This window comes from Erpetoichthys calabaricus, chromosome 10 (assembly GCF_900747795.2).
Source record: "Erpetoichthys calabaricus chromosome 10, fErpCal1.3, whole genome shotgun sequence".
NCBI lineage: Eukaryota > Metazoa > Chordata > Cladistia > Polypteriformes > Polypteridae > Erpetoichthys > Erpetoichthys calabaricus.
In genome coordinates, this window is record NC_041403.2 from 105493428 (window position 1) to 105503409 (window position 9982).

The following is a 9982-nucleotide window of genomic DNA, read 5'->3' on the forward strand; positions in this document are numbered from 1 at the left end:
CAAAGTGAATAGATTTCTTTTACTTATTTTGAGTACACACAAGCTCTTAAACTCCAAAAACTATTTTGACAAATGTGGTTTGCCTGTACATTGTTCTGTTTAAGATGTTCTAGCTTCAAATGACTTTTAAAATCATAAGTAATGGCGTGTTTTAAAATTCTGATCATTTTTGTTAATGTTATAGACTCATTTGTCAAATTCTATAGCATGGTCTTTCAGTTGCATGATATTGTGTTTGCTTAATGGTATAAAGTCTAAACGACCCCTAGGCAGTTACATGTACAGTGAACTATTACTTGTGTAACGACAGTGCAGGTTAATGATAGTATCCTTAGTTGTGATCTTTGATAAAATTAACATTTCAGCAAGCTGAAACCCCATTAACAGATGGTTCTTTTTTCAAGTCATATGGTTTTAGGGTTGTGAAGAATTCTATTCACATACAGTATTTACAACTTATGAAAAGAAATATCATTTGAAGCTTTTTGCTCTTTTTCTTTCTAGAAGTTAGTTTATCTCTTTATTACCCTGAGTTTAAAATCTGCTTCTCTGTTTGTTCTTTCTGTTCAAGTCAATAGTATGTATAAAAGATTGTGTTAATATTTCCATAAGTGTATTTGTGTTTACAAAAAAAGAAATAAAAATTTACAATATATGTGCAGTCATGGCCTGTGTATTGTGAAGCAGGATTTTCTTTCCTTCTGTGTGAAGTTTGAAAAACAAGGTTTTTTGTTTTTGTTTTTTTTTATGTGACAGTTGAGCTATCTGAGATGGAACGTAAAAGAAGGATCTGATATCAGGAATTTGTAAAAAATTTGAAGGTATATCTGAACACCCTGCAATGGTGCTCTGGCCAGAGAATGTCCCAGCCTTGCACTTGATGCTTGTTGGGATAGGCTCCTGCTTCCCTGCAACCTTGCCCTGGAAGAGAACGTTCTAACAAATGGATGGGTATAACTGAATTTAAAATGCAAGGTACCACTGGTCAAATGTCAGACATCATTGTCTTAGTATTAACTCAAAAATATAGATATACTGATGTTAAAACATAGTGATTATAACAATTCCTGCTTGATGTCAACATTACTCAAACTACTGATGGGGGAAAAAAGAAACATGTTCTGGAATATGAAAAAATATGGTTATAGCATGTGTACTTTCAAAATAGTTATCTGTTTTAGCCCTGTGACCAGCAATACAGCTTGTTCTAGGAAGCATTCTTCTTCTTCTTTCGGCTGCTCCCATTAGCCACAGCGGATCATCTTCTTCCATATCTTTCTGTCCTCTGCATCTTGTTCTGTTACACCCATCACCTGCATGTCCTCTCTCACCACATCCATAAACCTTCTATTAGGCCATCCTCTTTTTCTCTTGCCTGGCAGCTCTATCCTTGGCATCCTTCTCCCAATATACTCAGCATCTCTCCTCTGCACATGTCCAAACCAACGCAATCACGCCTCTCTGACTTTGTCTCCCAACCATCCAACTTGAGCTGACTCTCTAATGTCGTCATTGCAACTTGCCAAATACACAAAGCTCATAATGTGCACCTTCACCCAATAAGACTGAGGTGGAAAAATGCCTGATCAGGCCACTTTTAAAAAGCTGTATTTCACAGCAAGAAAATTGCCACACGTTTATATATTCCACAATGCCTAAGGCTTCACTGGAAACAAGGGACAGGACTTTTATGTGGTAGGCAGGCATGTCGTGTACCATTGTTGCCAGACATCCAGAATTAAACCAGTCCATTGTGTCCTTGACTGCAGGCAAAGTTTCAGCATGACAGATCTACTTGCTCCCAAGTGATCACTGGAGAGCAAAACTGACATATTAGACTGGTCCATCTGAGCAATTGTTTCAGATCTGCCACCTGTCCTCTTGCTGAAACACACAGTTGGCACAATGTTTACACTAGTGACAGGACAGTGGGCGGCTGGCTCCACTCTTCTGGCCCTAGAGCAAGGTGAACAGTCAGAAGCCGTCTGCTCCTAGATGTTAGACTTGACTGACCCAGGCTGGATTTAAGCTGTGATGGACATGGTAATAGTCCTTTTCATGGATCAGTCAAATTTCTGCATGTTCCACACAGATGGGTGTTTAAAAAAGGGAAAGAGAAGAATAGGAAAATGTATGCTAATGCCTGTGCCCAGGAAACTGACCCCTGGGGTTGAACCAGTGTCATGGCATGGACTGGCATTCACCATACAGGTCAGATGTAGTTCCGTTTCACTCTGGGCAAGATGAGATTGTGTAGCCAATATTACTTGTTACATAAAACAACATGACCTAGAGAAAGATAATGCCAGGCCACATACAGCTGCTGTGGTCATAACTGTCCTGAGGAATGGTCTTGGCCAGAAGTGTATTGCCTTTAAATCGCATATTAATAAGATCACTAGGACAGCATTTTTTCACCTAAGGAACATAGCAAAAGTTAGACCTCTTATATCATCGAAAGATGCAGAGAAATTAGTTCATGCGTTTGTCTTTAGTCGGCTAGATTACTGTAATGCACTCCTCTCAGGACTACCCAAAAAAGACATCAATCGTTTGCAGTTAGTGCAGAATGCAGCTGCTAGAATCCTTACCAGGAAAAGAAAATCCGAACACATTTCTCCAGTTTTGATGTCACTACACTGGTTACCTGTGTCATTCAGAATTGACTTTAAAATTCTGCTTATGGTTTATAAAGCTTTAAATAATCTCGCCCCGTCTTATATATCGGAATGTCTGACACCTTATATTCCAAATCGCAACCTCAGATCCTCAACTGAGTGTCTCCTTAGAATTCCAAGAGCAAAACTTAAAAGAAGTGGTGAGGCGGCCTTCTGCTGTTATGCACCTAAAATCTGGAATAGCCTGCCAGTAGGAATTCGCAAGGCTAATACAGTGGAGCACTTTAAAAAACTACTGAAAACACATTACTTTAACATGGCCTTCTCATAACTTCACTGTAATTTAATCCTGACACTCTGTATATCCAATTCATTATAATAACTATTCATTCAAAATTTGTACTAACCCCTACTCTCTCTTCTGTTTCCTTTTCCGGTGTCCTATTGGTGGTGGCTTGTGCCACCACCATCTACCCAAAGCACCATGATGTTCCAACAATGATGGATGGATTAAAAGCCAGAAGTCTGTATAACCATCAGCATCAAGTGATTCCGTGAGAACCCTAACTACAAAGAGGACTATTTCATTTATGTTAGGTAGAATGCCCAAAGGGGACTGGGCGGTCTCGTGGCCTGGAACCCCTACAGATTTTATTTTTTTCTCCAGCCTTCTGGAGTTTTTTTTTGTTTTTTCTGTCCACCCTGGCCATCGGACCTTACTCCTTTTTATGTTAACTAAGGTTGTCTTATTTTAATTTCTTATTTGTCTTTTATTCTTCTTTTCTTCATTATGTAAAGCACTTTGAGCTACTTTTTGTATGAAAATGTGCTATATAAATAAATGTTGTTGTTGTTGTTGTTTGTATGCTAGTTGTGTCAAGCAGTGGATGCAAAGGCAGTCATGAAGGACAGCAAGGTGATGATAGTTAATGTCATGGTTTTACAGTGTTTTTTGTTATTTCACAGTTTTTTTTTATTCTTATTTCTTTATTATCCTTTATCAATGAAGGTTGAAAGTTAAGTCCAACAATAAGTATTTTGTTTGTCTCTCCCATTGGTGTAGTAGGCTGAGCTATTGAGTGCTTAATGAGTAACAAAAATCTTAAGAATTTCTTAAGATTAAAATATGCAGTAATGGGAGAGAGCAAGTGTGCCTTATTAGAATGGGAAGTCCTCGATTTGTCCATTATATGAGTGCACTTATTAAGTACAGTTTCCATCAGCAGCAATGGTTGTACCACATAAAAAAACCTAGTCTATCACAGGGCCCTTACACATAAACAGATTTGCTGGTGGAAATTGCATGGTTTAAGTTTTATCTGTGAGATAACCTCTCCAAGTGAATATGCTATATTCTTGTTTAGAATGTCGCTTATACTGTTTCTGGTACAATAATACTGTTTATCCACTATATGATTCTGAGTTTTGTCCTTTCCCTACATTTAGAGATTTCCTCTTTTGCTGATTACAACATGCAGTGTTTTACCTTTCTTTGCCATGTTCTTTGCTTATCTTCAACTTCTGACACACGGCATATAGTATGCTGTCTATGGCCCTGCATCTGTATATATTGTAGAGGTTTCTGTTCCACTTGTGTAAATCGTTTTCGTTGAAACCTTTAAATACATTTTTAGAAGACGTGAGGAGGGCAGAACTGCCGGGGCATGAATCAAGAAAGAAGAATTAGTAGTTAAAAGGAAAAAGACATGTAACATCACTCATTGTTTGTCTGCAATATGGTGTGTAAAATTTGGACTGGGAAAATGTAAAATATTAGCCTTGAAAGCCAAGAGGAGTACTTTGTTTGATAAATTGCAAGCTTTCTTCCATACCAGGATGTTTGAATTATTATTATTAGTTTTACCTGTTCAGTGATTCCCTAATGCTCCAGAAAGGTCTGCTGCTGTTGTTAAAACATCCTACAATGCTCCTTTTCCAAGGAAATTAGACGCCACTTCACCCAATGACTACAGACCAGCGGCTCTTACGTCTCACATCATGAAGACCCTTGAGAGACTGGTCCTGGACTATATGAGTCCTCTTGTGGTAGACCAACTTGGTTCCGCTGCAGTTTGCCTATCGGATAAAGAGCAGAGTGGAGGATGCAATTATCTGTCTTCTCCACAAGGCTTATTCTTACCTGGACAATGTTGCAGACACTGTGAGGATTATATTTTTTGATTTTATCCAGTTCCTTCAATACCATCCAGCCATCCCTGTTATGGGGTAAACTCAGAGATACAGTATGCAGGTGGAGGAGCCTATGGTGTCCTAGATGATGGATACTGGAGCACCACAAGGAACAGTCCTGTCTCCTTTTCTCTTTACACCTCAGACTATAAATATAACACCAGGTCATGTCACTTGCAGAAATTCTCAGATGATCCTGCACTTATTGGGTGTATTGATAAAGGGGATGACACAGAGAATAGGAGTCAGGCGGAGAACTTTGTTGCTTGATGCAATGAGAATTGTCTGCAACTTAATATCAGCAAAACCAAGTTAACAGTTATTGATTTGCGCTGTGCCAAAGAGCTTCTAAGTCCGGTCACTCAGGGAGTGGATGTAGAGGTGGTCTATTCCTACAAGTACTTTTGGGTCCCCTTTAATGACCGGTTGAATTGGTCTTGTAACACAGGAACTGTATAGGAAAGGGCAGTGCAGGCTCTTTCTCCTTTCTCCTTCATATAATGTGGGAAGTGACATCCTTCACTTCTAGAACTCTGTGATGGCCAGTGTGAGTTTCTATGCTGCGGTGTGCTGGACTGGTAACATCACTTCAAATCAAATCAACAGGTTAATTAAAAGGGCAGGCTCAGTTATGAGACGTACTATGGACCCCCTGGAGGTCATAGCAAAGGAAAGAATTAAAACTGAGTGCTATTATGAACAATAATGCACATCCTTTCTCTGACACACTAACACTGAAGACTTTCAACCAATGAATCATTCAGTAGAAGTGTATAAAGAAAGTGTTCAGTCCATAGTGTGGGTGTATGTACGATATACTGTATATATAAATATTTATACGTATATATATATATATATATATGTATATATATATATATGTGTGTGTGTGTGTGTTATATAGTTTACTTTCAAATAATGCAAAGAGTACCTGACACGTGTTTCGCCCTTATTTGGGCTCATCAGGCGTACACACTCCACTGCATCCCCTCGCAGGGATCGAACCTCTGTATTATTTGCCAGTAAACTATATAACATTCTATGATCTGCTTCTCACGACTGAGAGGGCGTGGCGGACGTTTGCTGACATGCAGATCAACCACATGCGTTACCTGGTAGGCATCCACCCATACAATCAGATCATGTTTCAGACAACGAATGCTATGAATGTAATTACTCCGATCTACAGGCTGTCAAATAAACAAACCACATGCCATGGCGCAGCGTAAAGGGGCTTTGCCACTGACGTGCGAGGTTCGATCCCCGCGAGGGGATGCAGTGGAGTGTGTACACCTGATGAGCCCAAAAAAGGGCGACTACGAATGCTATGAATATATATATTTATATATATATAGTGAAATAAGGTGCTATATAGGCACCTGACCCAGCACAGATTCACACTGAGGCACGTGTAAAAGCACAAAGACTTTTTATTTTTCTTCACCTGTGGGGCACGTCTTCCCCGTGAACCCCACAGGCAATACACAGTCCCGAAACACTTCAAGTAAAGCCCAACCAAACTAAACCAAACCAATCCTTCCTCTGGCACCACCACTCCTCCTCCTCCCAGACAACCTCGTCCTCTTCCTCCCGATTCTGGCTCCTGAGTGGTGGATGCTGGCCCTTTTTATAGCCCACCCGGAAGTGCTCCAGGTGCTTGATCACCTGTTGCTAATTGCACTTCCAGGCGGGGCTGTAGAGGTGTCCACAATGACTCCGGGATCCATGCAGCACCCCCTGGCAGCCACCCCAGATTGCCACAGGGTTGTGGAGAACTCCATCTCCCATGGAGCCCTGCAGGAAACTGAGGCACCATCGTCACCCAGGGAGGCTGCCACCAAGCGTCCTGGGGGAGGTACTGAGGAGCCCGTGGCTGCTCCCCAGGAACATATGCAGCAGGGGCGTCCCGGCCGGGCATGGAACCCGGCCGCCCGTTACAATATATATATATCCATCCATTATCCAACCTGCTATATCCTAACTACAGGGTAATGCAGTCCCCTAGTATATGTATATATATACTTTTCACTGTTCCATTATTTCACTGAGTAATAATTTCCATTTGTTTGCACTAATGCAATCTTTCCTATCATTTTTTTTTTTGAGACTTTTGAATTTTAGTACTTTCATTATCTCTAACTTGCTCTGCATGTGTGTCGCGCCAGTGTTTTAATGTTTAATGTTGTCTTCTACTCTTTGTCTTTTTTTTCCAGCCCTGGGCGTGGTTAAATCTATTAGTATAAAGTCTCGTCTTGCGGGACATAAAAGTATCTCTCTGAAAAAGTCATGTCTCGTCCCAGGCTAAAACTTCTCATCCTGTCCCAGGATTTTTTTATTGTAATAGGGAGAAATAGTAGAAACACATGATAACCACAAAACATAGTTTGGGATCCACCCCATATATTGAAGTGAAGGAAAAAAAAAGAAATTTGAAACAAGATAAAAGTGATCATTTCAGACTAAGCCTATACAAAAAGCATTTGACTTGTGGCAGTTGACTGTTTTTATAGTGAGAGGACAGAATGTGTCCTGCCATGTTTGCAGGACAGAAAGTGGAATGAGGTCATCATTGGGTGCCAGAAATGAAATCAGGAATAGAGGCAAAAGTGATGCAGTCAGGTTATTTTCTCGTCCGAAGGTCTGTGGGAATAGAAGAAGAGATCCACAAAGGGGGAAAATTAGTCACATACTGTATCTTAAAATAGTTTTTTTACTCCTAAGCTTTCGACAACCTACGAGGGCTCATCATCAGAGGAAAATGATTAGACATATTGGAATCAAATGCAATGTATAGTGCGGGGGGGGGGGGCATTAATAAGGTGGGATTTGGAAGGTGTTGGTCACAATGTCTTTATTTATTACTTCGATGTTCTTCTTTGTAAGCCTGCATATGCTGGGTTTTATATATATATATATATATATATATATATATATATATATATATATATATATATAAAAGGAAATCCTGGAATGGAAAGCAAATGCAAGGCTACGATACGTGATAATCTCGAAAGACATTTAAAAGACCCGCGAGACCAAGGAGACCAATACATCCTGCAAGAAAGAATTCAAACACGCCCGGGGCCAGAAATAAAAGACAGGTATTGCTTTTACAATGTCACGCGAGACCAGGCAGTGAGCCATCATTTAAAACAAGTCAACAGGCCTCTAAGCTAGCAGTTGTTGGATTGCTTTTGGCAGGCAAGTATCATGTGCTCAGAGCTCTTAAAACAATGACATGCGACAGGCAGAAGAGGCAGCTAGCAAGCAGCAAAAAGACAGCAAATGATCCAAAGGCATATCCTTAGCGTACGTTCAGCCGCAACACCCTTCACAACACGAGCAGTATTATACGTCTGGGAAGAAAGAGATGTAACCAGGCGCGGGGCAAGAAATAAAGAAACAAGTATTGTTTTTACAAAAGGTTTTAAAGTAAAAGTGAAAATAATGCATATGTAACAGTTTACAAGAAAATAACAATCTCTTTAAATTGTAGATTGCCTGCCTAAGGTAAAATCATCCCTGATGAATGGGGACGTGGGAATGAGGGGTTCTTTCATCAGATTAGCGCTATTTCAGATGTGGAATGGCAAAATGGGGGAGGCAGCTTGATGAATGAGGTCTCCAGGACTTAAAACAAATCCAAATCATATTATGTGATATCATCTAATGTGAAATTCTACTCCGTACTTCTAGAATTTTTATTTTTATATTGTATTGAGGATTTATTCTGTTCTATGTATTGTACTGTTGGCTCAGAATTAAAAGACAATGAGTAAAATGACAAACTAGAACTTCATAAAGACGTTTACAAATGTTGACGCAAAACACATGCAGAGCAGGTTAGAGACTATGAAACCAGTGAAATTAGAAAGGCTCAAAAAAAAAAAAAAAAACGGCGCTATACACATGTGGAGAAAGATAAAGGATATGAAAGTAGAAAAATTAGAAAATATAAAAAAAGAAAGTAAAGATCGCAGTAGCACAAACAAACAAACTGCCTCATTTAACTATGCACCAGTCTAACTTTAGTTTTGCACAATAATTACTACACTATTGCACCTTAACACTTAATTCTACTTTGTTCACATAATTTTACTTATTTATTATGTTCTACTATACTGTTATCTTTCGATCTATGACGTTTTGTTAATCTAACTGATATTCTTCTAACTTTGCACAGTTTTTGATAAGCGGATCAGGATGCATTTCACTTCGTGTTGTCCTGTATTACTATACATGTGACAAATAAAGAATCTTGAGAATTTCAAAAACGGAGTTTACCGCACATTCATTTATTGGTTACTTTGTTAGTGTATATATATTTATCTGTCTGCTTATTTAAAAAGCTACATTTACCCCAGGAGTCAAAAACGTTCTGTCTAGCCCTTGTACAAAAACCTAGACAAAAGCTGGGGTATCACCTTGGTAACCCCATGTACTTTTGGAACTGGGAGAGGAAAATAGCACGTCTTTACAGACAGGAGTCCAATGCAGAACTCTACTTACTTTTTTACTTTGCAAAAAAAAATTATTAACTGCTGATGATGTAGATCGTTTTGTCTGTGCTGAAATTCCAAACAGAGAAACCTGTCCTGACCTCGTTAAAAAGATTCAGCATATTGGCACTGGCAAGATTACAAATATTGTTTTTACAGAAGTTCTGAAATAAAAGTGAAACTAATGAAATAGCAACAATTCAAAGAAAAAAAATCTTAAAAGTGTGTATCCGGAAAACCAAACACGGGGGCTGGCGAGCGAAGCCCCCAGTTTGGTCCACAAATATTTGGACAGAGACAACTTTTTTCTAATTTTGGTTCTGTACATTACCACAATGAATTTGAAATGAAACAACTCAGATGCAGTTGAAGTGCAGACTTTCAGCTTTAATTCAGTGGGGTGAACAAAACAATTGCATAAAAATGTGAGGCAACTAAAGCATTTTTTTTAACGCAATCCCTTCATTTCAGGAGCTCAAAAGTAATTGGACAATTGACTCAAAGGCTATTTCATGGGCAGGTGTGGGCAAGTCCGTCGTTATGTCATTATCAGTTAAGCAGATAAAAGGCCTGGAGTTGATTTGAGGTGTGGTGCTTGCATGTGGAAGATTTTGCTGTGAACAGACAACATGCGGTCAAAGGAGCTCTCCATGCAGGTGAAAGAAGCCATCCTTAAGC